The sequence below is a fragment of the Euprymna scolopes genome, chromosome 29, assembly GCF_053919585.1.
Source record: "Euprymna scolopes isolate OS-2025 chromosome 29, ASM5391958v1, whole genome shotgun sequence".
NCBI classification, from domain to species: domain Eukaryota; kingdom Metazoa; phylum Mollusca; class Cephalopoda; order Sepiida; family Sepiolidae; genus Euprymna; species Euprymna scolopes.
Window position 1 is genome coordinate 114,724,041 of NC_136510.1, and position 13,283 is coordinate 114,737,323.

Here is a 13,283-nt window from a genome sequence, read left to right on the forward strand (position 1 = left end):
GAGTTTTGAAGCTGCTGATAGTAAACCTATTTGATAATCTATATTTCTTCATTTTATTGATTGAGTTTATCTGTCATTTCTTCTTTTGAATGCTTCAAAAATCATAACATTTATTTATCTCGCCCCTCCCCCACGACTTTTAGACGTGAAACAATGTGGGGAAAGTGAGGTTTAAGAAACGAGACACCCTAGAAGAAAAGCATTTTGTCCTGCAAAAAATATCTGGTCAATCTCATAGGGATATCTAGGGCAATTGGGAATGAGCTACCCCCTTCTCAAAGGGTGCTAAGGCAAAGCTTGGGAGGGTAGACCTTCTAAGACTGTACAGGACTTCATCACAGCCAACAGAGAACGAACCATCTCAGCAATGGCTTGAATTCTGGTAGCTTAGGAACCAAGGGAAATCATGATGACAAATAGCATAAAAAATGCAACCTTTATTCGAGTTTCATTGTGTAACATATATGGCGGGGATTAAGGTTAATGAATGTATTACTATAAGGACAAAAATGTTTCTTATTTAATTCCCACAACATCGAATATCGATATTAATTATAATTAAATTATGCTGAGCAGAAATTATTCCAGCCTAGAAGGTATGTGTAGTAAGCAGCAAATCGGAAGTGTGCAGTAAATGGTGTTAGGTCAAAATTGGTTCCTGATATTAAACTTCATCCGTAATATAACTTCCGGTGGTATTTTCAGATCTTCTGTATTCAGGAGTTTCATCTTCTCTATAGTTAACTATTAACAAATGATAAACTAAGTTCAATTGAGTTCTTGGCAGGTAGATATATCATGCTTGAGTATAGTTCTCTAATAAAGAATAACATCAAAGTCTTCTAAACTGAGGAAGGAAGGGAGTTCGTATCTTGAAGAATCACAATGTAATTATCATAACAATTAGAAAGTAAAATAATGTCCAAATATATTTCTGCGTGGAAATTAAAACATGATTCCATGTTATGGTTAACAGCAGAAGCTTTGAGTACTGTGAGGTCTCTGCTAATACGGATGGGAAACTTTTCCCTTTGGCCGAAATAATTCAACACAGGTTTTTGATTTGAGAATCAGACTACCCCATAGGCCACGTGTAGTCATGACAAAGATTTCACTGAAGCTGAGAAATTCAAGTTTTAGCTTTTTTGGTTAAATCAAGTTCAAAATAATGTCACACGTTATTTCGTCTGAATAAATAAAAAGAAAGGGTTTTTATGATACAACAGTGAACCTTTAGCATAGAATTCCAACAACTGTTAGCAAGTACTAAAACTATGCATATTATAGTACAAAAAAAACAAAAAACAAACAAACAAACAAAAAACAAACAAACAAACATGATAAAACTTGTCAAGAGCATTCTGTTTTAGGGTTGTTTTGAAAATGGAACATAAATTTAAATTTTGTTCCGTTTTAATTATTTTTTTAAAACTGCGCATGCACTATCAAAATTGAAAACTCCCCATTTACATTCGAAATGTCAACTTTTATAAGTTTTCAGGCATGCTGACAAGGTTGGGGGTGTTTATTCCGAAAGCTGTTCTTAACATGGGGAGGTTGGGGGTGTCTATTCCAAAAGCTGTTCTTCATTGTCAGTATGCCCCAAAACTTATGTGAACGAGTGAGCAGGACTTGATAAAAAGATTTTTTTTAAATACCAAAAATTTTACCAAATTGACTTTTTTCTTTAAATTTTAATTTTTATTAAAACATCTTTTGTTTTTTATATTTAAAAAGTACGCCTGTTGAATTTTATTATTTCAATTACTTTTGATTGTATTGGCGCATGCGCAATTAAAAAAAAAAAAGATTAAAACAGAACGAAATTTAAATTTCCATTCCATTTTCCAAACAACTCCCAAACAGAGCGCTTTTGATAAGTTTCACCAAAAACATTTTGTTATATTTCCGAAAAAAAGTCTGGAAAGTTAGTGAAGACACCTCATATATTTAACGGTTAAAAAATGATAAAACTATATTTAACTTTTACCAAGTAATAAAACTATTGTGGAGAATTTATTCCATACAGCTAAAATATCTGGAAAGCTTGAGAATTCGCAAACTAGAACTCTCACGTTGAATGTTGTACTTTTTGTTAAATCACATCACATATCATTTTGGGGGAGGGGGGAGTCCCATGATGCAACAGTGAACTTCTAGCAGAGAATTCCAACACAATTAGTGGGGCAGGTTATCTCAATATTCCATAAGAATCTTCCACTTAGTCATACAATCCTTCTCATGTAAGTAAGAAGATAAATGAAAATGATATTAGGAAAAGGCTAGAATCGAACCCTGTAGGCAAGTGTTAAAGATAATGGAAAATTGGAATCTTAGGAATTCAGTCGATTGTTAATTCTTTTAGAAATAAGTAAATGTTATTTATGTCGGAAAAAAGAGCGATTGTCCATTCTTTTAGAATAACTGGATATTAAATATGTCAATTAAAAGAATGGACAATGCGAGTTTATAAATTAAAAATAGATTAGACATTAAACAATTAAAATTGGGAATTCTTTGTTTGCCAAAAATGTGTTTGGACAGACATATGTAAATCCATGTGAAAGTTAATCACGTTGGGAACCACACTTCTGACGTCATAAACAAAGCAGATCTCTCAATATATGAATCGAGGGTTTGAAGTTAGGGAGGATCAGATAATCGGAGCATATCACACACAGTGATAGAGTCAGTTGGAAACTGGGAGCCCCTTAGAGGCGAAGGGAGAAGAATAAGCCATGTAGTCAAAAAGGCTCAAATTCTTGACATCACCAATCAGCCGGTTGAAGAATAAAGAAATCATCAATAATTTTGTAACTGTGTTGTCTTCGTGTCGTCTTCACAACCGAAAAGGTAAATGGGTTTTGTATATTCAACTATAAACGAACTCTTGTATAACCCCCTTACAAGTAATGTGTCTGCTTCATCATAATAATGAATCCCATCTCCTCTATATGTGTTAAGAACTGTTGCATCATATTTCCCAGTCCGTATTAATATGAAGTCCCCAAAAATCATTCAGTCTGTTATAAATAATGTCTCCCTCATCATCATCATCATCATCATTATCATCTGTTCTGAGTCCCCGTCATACATGTTTCCGATATGAACCCATCATCCCCAATATGTACCCGCTGCTACGCTACACAACATTTCGTCTGAATAAATAATTAAAAAAAGTGGAGCGGGAGGGAGTCCCATGATGCAACAGTGAACTTCTAGCAGAGAATTCCAACACAATTAGTGGGGCAGGTTATCTCAATATTCCATAAGAATCTTTCACTTAGTGATACAAGCACCAAAATTGGCACAAATGACGTTCAGAACATACATTTTAAGAAAAGAACGTTAGCCATCAGGAATTAAAGACGGTTTTTAGTTTTCAAGATGGCTGTGGAAGCAAATCTGCATCACCAAGTGAAAGATTGTTTCAGCAATCTGACCCACTACATATTTAACTGTTAGTGAGTAATAAAACTGTGCAAAATAATTTTTTTTTAAATTATATTTCCGAAACAAAATCAAAACATCAATTTGATTATTTTTCTGTCCCCAATAAGAAATAAAGATATTTTATTACATTTTCAGAAAAAAAGGTACTTGTACAGTTTAGTCAAGACATTAAAAAATGAAAATATCGAAAAAAGTTTAAATTGTATGTATCCGTTATAGAACGAAGTTCTCCGAAAAAAATTTCACTTAATTTCATCAAGTAGTTTTTTTGTTTTTACAGCGGAAAAACATGTTTTTATGAGAGCGCGTTGAAGGCGGCAATTTTGGATTTATAAAAAAATTTTGTTTGAATTTTAGAAGTAACAAAGGGAGATAACTCCAGTTAAAGCGCTGGCAATCCTCCCAATCTTTAATACTAGCTAAATCGAACATTTTGCTAGGTATCATAATAAATTGTTTTTTTTTCGCTGTAAAAAAACAAAAAAACAAAAAAAAACTACTTGATGAAATTAAGTGAAATTTTTTTTTCCAGAGAACGTCGTTCTATAACGAATACATACAATTTAAACTTTTTTCAATATTTTCATTTTTTAATGTCTTGACTAAACTGTACAAGTACCAAAAAAATAATGGATCAATTAAAGAATAGATACCCTGTAGCAGACGACGCCGCCTGGCGGTGACAAGCGCACATTTCAACTAACACCGGTGATTCGACCTTGACATTGGCACACGCACATAGCGTCGGTTGTTTGTAAACAAGTCAAATAGCAAACATGCTCGAATATTCGCCAGCAATTTTTTTTTATTTTTAATATATTTACAAAACTTTTGAAGATTTAAAAGAAAAAATATATATTTAGAAAACATTTTTTTTTTTTAAGTAAGTAATAAAATGAACGTATTTAAATAAAAGATATTTAAATAAATGGATGTCTTCTGTTTCGGATTTTTTCGACCAAGATTGATTTTAATGTACCATGTTTTTTTTTTGGGGGGGGGGGTCTGTGTGCGTTTTTAAGACAATTCAATCTTTATTTAATTATTCTTTAAAACATTAACTTCAGCGACAATTAATATATTTTTAAAATAATACTTTTAAATATTAAATTTTGACGAATATTCGCGAGCAATAGTTTTTTAAAATAAAAGATATTTAAATAAATTGGCGTCTTTCTGAGTGCGTTTTTAATATATTTACAGGACTTTTTAATAACTATTTTATTCTTTTTATCAAGCAAAAATAGAACTTTTATAATGACATATATATTATGGACTGTTTTTCAAACATCGAAATTTTCAAATTAAAGTCAGTTTTATTTAAAAAGAAAAAAAAAAGACGAGGTGTTTTTTTTTCAATTAAATTATTATAAACTTTATTTGAACTTTCAACAAACTTTTACAGGCATAAAAAATAGACTTTATAGATATTTTGTAATAATTTTTTTAAAATATATTTAACGAAAAGTTTTTTTTATTATTTCATTGTTGAATAAAATTTCAAAATGATAAATGGTGAAAAAAAAATATCTCGAAAAGAAAAAACACCTCGTCATTTTTTTTTTAATAAAACTTTAATTTTAAAATTTCGATGTTTGAAAAACAGTCCATAATATAGATTTCATTATAAAAGTTCTATTTTTGTTTGATAAAAAAGAATAAAACAGTTAATAAATAAATAAAAAAAACAGTCCATTAAGTTCAAATAAAAACTGTTTGAATAAAACTTATTAAAAAAAAGGTTCCTTATTATTTATTGTTATAATACAACTCAATATTTATTTAAATTGCGATGTATGTCGGTGGTCAGTGAAGGATAAATCCTTCTAGGTCGAGACAATTTTTATGTATAATAAAATCACAAGTATAAACAATCGAGATTTAAAGATTTGGTCGCAAAAATCCGAAACAGAAGACACCCATTTATTTAAATATCTTTTATCTAAATACGTTCGTTTTGTTATTTACTTAAAAAAAATGTTTTGTAAATATATATTTTTTCTTTTAAATCTTAAATAGTTTTGTAAATATATATATAAAAAAAATTGCTGGCGAATATTCGAGCATGTTTGCTATTTGACTTGTTTACAAACAACCGACGCTATGTGCGTGTGCCAATGTCAAGGTCGAATCACCGGTGTTAGTTGAAATGTGCGCTTGTCACCGCCAGGCGGCGTCGTCTGCTACAGGGTATCTATTCTTTACTTGATCCAAAATAATAAATACAATAAAAACAACAAAAAAATCTATTTGAATAATGTTTTTTTTGTAAAAAAAAATTACTCAAAATAAAAAATTGTACAAATTTTTTATTGATTTTCTCTCTCTAGCGGTGTGATTACTTATTTAAACTAAAACAAGGAGCCTTTAATATCAGGAACTGAGATTTTCAAAACCCGCTAGATTCGGGACATAAAATCTCCAGAAAATCACTAGATTTTTTACTTTTCGTAACCGAGATTTTGAAAACCCGCTAGATTAACAACAAAAAATCTCCAAAAAAGAAACATTAGATTTTAACTTTGTACCTTAATATATAAATAAATTTAGTCGTTATGCAGAGTACGGAGTGTGCTTTTTTAGGCATGAATTTCAAGTTAAATTCAATTTTTACGGTAGCTTTTGTTTATTAAATTGTTAGGTAAAAGTTCAGAATAATTAACAAAAAAGCCCATCCTCCCACGTTAAGAGTAGGTTTCTAAATAATAAATACTAACGTTATTATTTCAGTGTAATCAGTATTCTGCACAAGTACAATACATTTTTTTTGTTTTTTTCATAGGCATAACCATTTATCAAGGCCCAGGGGCCACTCGAGGATAAGGGTTAAAGAGTGTACAGTAGTCAATTGGACAATATAGTAATTGTTAGTAATGGAAATTCAGTAAATTTGTTAACTTAAGGTGAACGGCTTATCAAGAACTTGTTTACATTGGACTTGAAGACAACCATATTGTAGTGAGCTGGCAAGTAAGAAAACGGAAGACAGTTTCACAGGCGTGCAGTTCTAAGAAAGAAGCTTTGTTCATGGAATTTACGTTTAGGTTTAGGCACAGATAAAGAGTGGGGGAATTATTGATAGAGTTTTCAGGTAGAAAAGTGTTTCTTGTGAAAGTTTGACGAGGGGGGGGGACCATAGATTGAAGTTCAGTCGAGCACTTGCCATGAAAATAACGATAAAGCAAAGACAAACTTACTAAATCTCTTCTGTGAGAAAGAGGTTGCAAGGAAGAAAAAAAGGACATCTCTTATGAGGCTACGAAGTCTATTTTGAACTCTATCAAGGCAGGATAAGTCCTTTCTAGCAGCCCCTGCCCAAAGGTGGCAACAGTACTCGATCCTTGGACAGGCCGGGCTCTTATATAGATAGAGAATTGCATCAGCAGTGGGATATCTACTGGATCGATAGAAGGATCCCACCATTTTTCCAGCGGCCTTGGCAACAGATTTGATGTACATGTTCCATTTCAGATCAGGAGTAAAGGTCAAGCCCAGAAGCTTGTCAAAACATGAGGCCTCCCCAAAACGAGACCCATTCATTTCAACTGATCCCAGATGGGGATCAGAGCGTTGATGATGTAAAGATATAAGCTTGGTTTTAGACACATTAAAAGTAACCAACCACTTCTTTCCCCATTGTACCACGTGCTCAAGATCAGAGAAGAGAGAATCGGAGAGAATTTGCTCGTTTACTGTCTTAGATGTGCTGCTATAGATGGTAATGTCATCAGTATAAATGTCTACGAATGATGTAAGGATGTGATTTGGAAGATTATTAATGTAAATCAGGAAGAGAGTTGGGCCCAGGATGGAACCCTGAGGGACTCCAGCATTAATACTGTGAGCTTCTGATTTCTGCCCATCAACTACTAATCTTATGAACCTATCAGAGAGAAATGATTTGATAATTGAGAAGACATTTCTAGCTATATGGAGATCTTGTGAAGTAAACCTTTATTCCATACCCTATCAAAGGCTTTTGATATGTCAGGAGCAATTGCCTTAGAAAGGTTGCCTCCATCGAGAGATTTGCTAATCCTATGAGATATAACTGTAAGCACATCTGCTGTAGATCAAGCAGAACGGAAACCATATTATGTGTCACTAAGAAGGTTATTTTTGCTGAGATGGTTGATTACTTCTCTATTTAACACAGATTCCAGCAACTTACTCATGATGCACATTTATTAGCCTGTACTGAGAGGGGGATGAGCGATCACCTGAATTCTTAAATACAGGGCAAACTGATGAAATTTCCAGGGTGATGGGAAGCAATTCTCCTTAAGACAACGTTTAAACAGTTTTGTATGTATGGATGCTAGTTCTGGTTGAAGTTTTTTTTAGTACTATAATTGGAATACCGCCAGGGCCGGCTGCTTTACTGGAATCAAGATTTTTGATTAGCTTGGCAACATCACATACTGATATTTTTATATTACATAGCGTGTTTTCTGATACAGGAGGAAATATTGGGGGTTGGTAGCCATTGTCGCAAAGGGTAGAATTAGCTGCAAAGTTCTTGGCAAAGAGTTTTGCTTTGTATGATACTGACGAGATTACCTCAGGTCCATTGATGATAGTTGGGATAGAGCACACGTTTCTGTTCAGGATTCTGTTTGCTATTTGCCAAAACTAGTGGGAACCAAGCCACTGCTCAGCTACTTTGGACTTGACGGACTGAGCATACAACTCTTGGCGTACTTTATTACTTTTTTTACAATTGTTGCTGGTAGTCCTGAAAGCAGCTTTAGTCTCAGTATATCTATTACGTTTGAAACAATGGAAAAAGTGATTGCTGTGGGCAATGGCTGCAGCACATTCTGGAGAGAAATAGCTGGCTGTTAGGTTTTTGCTGGAACTTTTTCGAGGGTATGAAACGGTCAATACCTACAATTAACCATTCTATCAGAATGTATACTATAGAGGACACATCCTTTTTAAACATGGAACGCAGAGGTAGATCTGATATAAATGTACGGAAGCTATCCCAGTATCATAGCATAGAGTATTGATATACTGTACGATGGAGAGGTACGTCTGAAGACTTTTTACATTTCATTTTTATCTTAATTGATACAACAGAGTGGTCGGAAGATCCAAGTGGAGACAGAACGGAAACTCCCTAACACACACGCACACACACACACACACACACACTCAATAAATGATAAGTTTCAAATTATATTCCTTGTTGAATAATAAATTGTAAATTCTAATTTACAGAGTTTAGATTAAAAAAATCAATTTTTAATTAGCTCCCAAAATGATTGTCAGATTTTATCGATGACTTTTTTCGCAGCAGTAGTAACAGGATAAAATATTAATTATAGAAATATGTGCAGATATGAATTTGTCTGTTTTATTTATCATTTTGCGAATATTAATGTATCTGACTTTTGTAAATAAATATTACTTTTTGACAAATATTAATGTGTTGCTATTTGGTTAGTGGGAGGTTTTGCTTGTGTAAGAAACAAATTATGAAATCGCAATTTTTATAAAAAATTAAATTACAAATTTAAGATCATAATATCACCGAAGAAATTGTCGCAAAATACAATTCAAATAAATATTTGCATAATAAAAATAACAACAAAAAATCAACGAATAAAACTCAAAAATACATTTTAAGTAAAAACATTATTACCTAATTACATGTCATGTCGAAATTAGTAAAAATTCCAAAAATGACAAAAAAAAAAAAAAAATGCTTAAAAAGAAGATCTAAAAGTTTTAGATCTTTTATTTGAGCATTTTTTTTTTGACTAAAACAAACAAACAAAAAACATGCAGTTTTATGTTTCTTTTATTGCAGTCAATACTGCAATAAAAGAAACATAAAACTGCATTTTTCGACAGATTTTTTTTCTTGTAATTGTAATGTTCTACTCGATTATTTTTCAGACTTGTTGAATTTATTTTTATTAATTTCGACAATAGTGATCTTTTTACTTAAAATACATTTTTGTATCCAATTATAATGGAAAAGGATCACATCCAGAAACCCCCAGAAAACAAATTAACATTTGAAATAAACAGTTTTAAGAAATTGCAAAAATCAGACAACAAAATAATAAGTCGATTAATTCGCTGAAAAAAAGAGACAAAAATAGTTGGTAATATTGGCCAGTAAACCGTTTCAACATACCTACCCTTACTTAATGTTATTTAAATTATTTGTCACATTATTATTTATATTAAAGAATTCAAATCTTAAAAAACAATGTAATTCATGAACGATTTATTTTAATCATTTGTTTTCTTTTTTTTTCCAAATGATTAGCACAAGTTAGTTACAGTATTAAGAAATTACTTTTTACCATTAAAATTTTAGATATTCTGAGAAGTTGTCAGAATTATTTTCAGTTTCAACAGGACTAAAACTTGTCCATATAAGTAGAAAAGTAACTTATCTTGCCTTTTATAACATTTATTTATGTTTGTTTTTAACAACTTTTATGAATCTATGTGTATAGTAAAACAAACCGAATTTAACTTTTAAAATCCTATTAAAAAAAATGATTTTGCTAAAAATAAAGAATAAAAAATGCTAGTTTAAAAATGATATATATATATATATATATATATATATAATTCAACCTATCTTGGCGATAAAAAATGAAACAAACAGGGCCACAAGACCACAAAGTTAGGGATCCTATTTCCAGATTTTTATCATTGACTCTCTTCCAGTTTAATTTGTATGTTCTCTTATTGGTACGTCCTGAACCCTTATCTATTTGGAAGTGTTCACTTCACACCTACTTGGCAAAATTTACAGTTGAATATTAAAACACTGAACTTTTTTTAGACTTGTTTTGACCTGGTCGCAATGTTTGCGTTTTTTTTTTTTGTTTTTTTTTTCGGTTTCAATTTCTTCAAAACGAAATCTCCAGATTTTAGAGGAAAAAACCGCTAGCCACTAGATCCTAAATTTACCCGCTAGATTTCAAACGAACTCTCCAGATCTAGCGGGAAACCCGCTAAATTGGCAACCCTGATCAGGAACCAATTTCGGCCTAACACCGGTTTGTGCGGACTTTGAATTCGAAGTCTTTCTGGTTCGCCTTTGTCAGCATTATTTTTCCTCAATGTACTTTTCATGCATGCAAAGTTAGATACAAAAGTTTTCAAGGTGACAACAACAAGAAAAATAAATAAATAAAAAATATTCTAATATATATATATATATATATATATATATATATATATATATATATATATATATAACACATATTGTCTTTCCTTTTCTTTTCAAAATATGTAATTATATAATTTAAATAAGATCAACCTAATTTGACCTTCACTGATTTAGAAAAAAAAAAAAAAAAAGTGACTTTCCTTCTCTAGAAATTTCTGTGAACCTGCTTTTCCGGTCGCCATCTTAAATTTGTACAATCAGAGCGTAACAACACAACTACTGTGTTCTCTTCTATTGCTTCCTTCCAGTCTTGCAAAAGAAAGAAGTTTGCGATAAAAACAAACAAACAAAGAACAGTAAGTTTCACTTGAATTTATCTGTTGCAATTTCATTAGACGTTTGTTGCGAACTTTGTAATATATATATATATATATATATATATATATATATATATATATATATGCAGATGTGTATTTTAGATTGCAAAATAGCCTCCAACCCTTGCACGTCGAAAAGGGAAAAATATTATTGACACCGTCTAGTTTCATTTTATATATATTAGGCACCGCCAAAACTGGGGGGGGGGGGCAGGTAAGTACTTTTTGACGGACCGTCTTTTTAAAAATCTACAAAAAAATCAGGTAATTATCCGATCAATACGAAATTTTCAGCGATTATTAAGACAAGAATGAACTTTATAACAGTGTACTTATTTTTCATAAACGATATTTATATATATATATATATATATATATATTTTTTACTTACAACCCCCCCCCTTGTTTTGAGGTGGTACAAATATGCTTAAAATAATCATCTGAAACTGAACAAAACATATTGTGTTGTTGTAAGGGACAGAAATATAGATTTAAAAAAAAAAATTGTTTGCATACCTTATCTAGGTACGTGAAAGAAAAATTAAAAGTTAACATATCTCAAAATGGAACAGCTCAGCAGAGAGAGTATGCAGAGACCATTCTAATGATACTTGAACTATCTCTGTAGGACAAATAATAAGAAAGTTACAACAATTCTAAAGCTGAAATTTGAGGCTAATTTTTGACAATAGAATCAATGGATTTCCTTAACAAAGTTGTGACCGATATCAAAATTTTTCACAGTTATTTTGTCATAACTTTCTTATTTCTTGTCCGATTTCAAAAAGACAAATATCACTGGAGAGCTTATTGAATGGAGAACAAGAAAAATATACTTTGAAAGTTTATTAATGAATTATTTACAAGATTAAGAGGTGAAAGGGGATGCTGGGGCGGAAGATGCAGTCAATTACTAAGGCAATATTACATCCCCGCATATGAAGTCTGCTGCTAATGCTGATTTTTTATGTCAAAATAAACTGCAGAAGCACCGTTTTTTTTATTTCTCATCATACAAAACCAATAAATATAATTTTTTTTTACATTTCTCATGAACTTTTAGCATATAAATTATTAAAATTTCTTTTAGCATATAAATTAAAATTTCGGGTTTGTATTACTGTACACATAGATTCGAAAAAGTTGTCAAAAAAAACAAATACATAACAAATAAATGTTATCAAAGGCAAGATAAGTTACTTTTCTACTTAACTGGATATATTTTTCGTGTTTTTATTCAGCTCGAATACAGTGTTTATCGATATATTGGAAAATTCTAAATGGCGCCCGACACTCTCTTTAACACGGTAAGTTCAAGAAAAGATGTTATAAATAATAAACTAGACAAAATACTGTTAGAAATTCGCTCATTATATGTTACCGTGACATAAGTTGGCATATATTCGGTGTTTTTTTAATAGTATTTTGTCTAGTTTATTATTTATAACACCTTTTCCCAAACTTACCGTGTTTAAGAGAGAGTGGCCGCCATTTAGAATCGTCCAATACAACGGTAAATACTGCATGTTTTTCGAGCTGAATAAACATGTTACATTGAATAAAAACAAAAAATGTATCCAGTTTGATAGAAAAGTAACTTATCTTGCCTTTGATAATATTTATTTGTTATATATTTGTTTTTTGACAACTTTTTCGAATGTGTACAGTAATACAAACCCAAAATTTCTTTTAAATTATTAAAACTTTTATAATTTAAAGTTTGCAAAATGTGCATAATAAAAAATATATTCATGAAAGTTTTATTTTTTAATTTTAAAAATAACTCTTGCATTTTTTTTAATTGTAAATTTGTTTATTAGTTTATCATAGAAAAAAAAGCAAAGTAACAAAATGGAAGAAAAAAAAAGCAGCTCGATAAAATAGAAAAAAATACATTTTGCCGGGGAGAAATGTTTTGGTTTAAAGAAAGTAAAATAATTTAAATCCTAAAAGTTCATAATGCTGAAATAAATTTTAATAATTTAAAAGAATTTTTTTAGCCAGCCGTAGTTTGGCATCATTGCCGTTGTTGGAAAATATTTGTAAACAAAGTGCGTAGGTTAACGATATGGCGTTAGTGAAATTTTGAAAATTTTCGTAACGGCTTCACATTTTAGGTAAACTCAAAACCAATGAAGGTAAAGTCATATAGGCTTCATATTTCGCACAAATAATGTTTAATATCTATATTAACGAATATATATAGTTTCAAAACTATTACAACTTACCTTCAGGTCTAATAATGATGATTTAAATGACACAAAACTTCACTTCAAAAATTTTTACACTTCTACTGAACGTATGGAAATAGT

At 30.9% G+C, this 13,283-nt stretch overlaps 1 protein-coding gene across 1 annotated transcript in view; it reads left to right on the top strand.

Moving 5' to 3' along the window:
* The first annotated feature begins 10,785 nt into the window (after window positions 1-10,785).
* Window positions 10,786-13,283, top strand: part of LOC145252840 (uncharacterized) — a 17,537-nt gene continuing 15,039 nt past the window's right edge. Inside the window, exon 1 of the mRNA XM_080112827.1 lies at window positions 10,786-10,950. The gene's annotated coding sequence lies outside the window, so the exon portion shown is untranslated. The remainder of the gene's footprint in view (window positions 10,951-13,283) is intronic.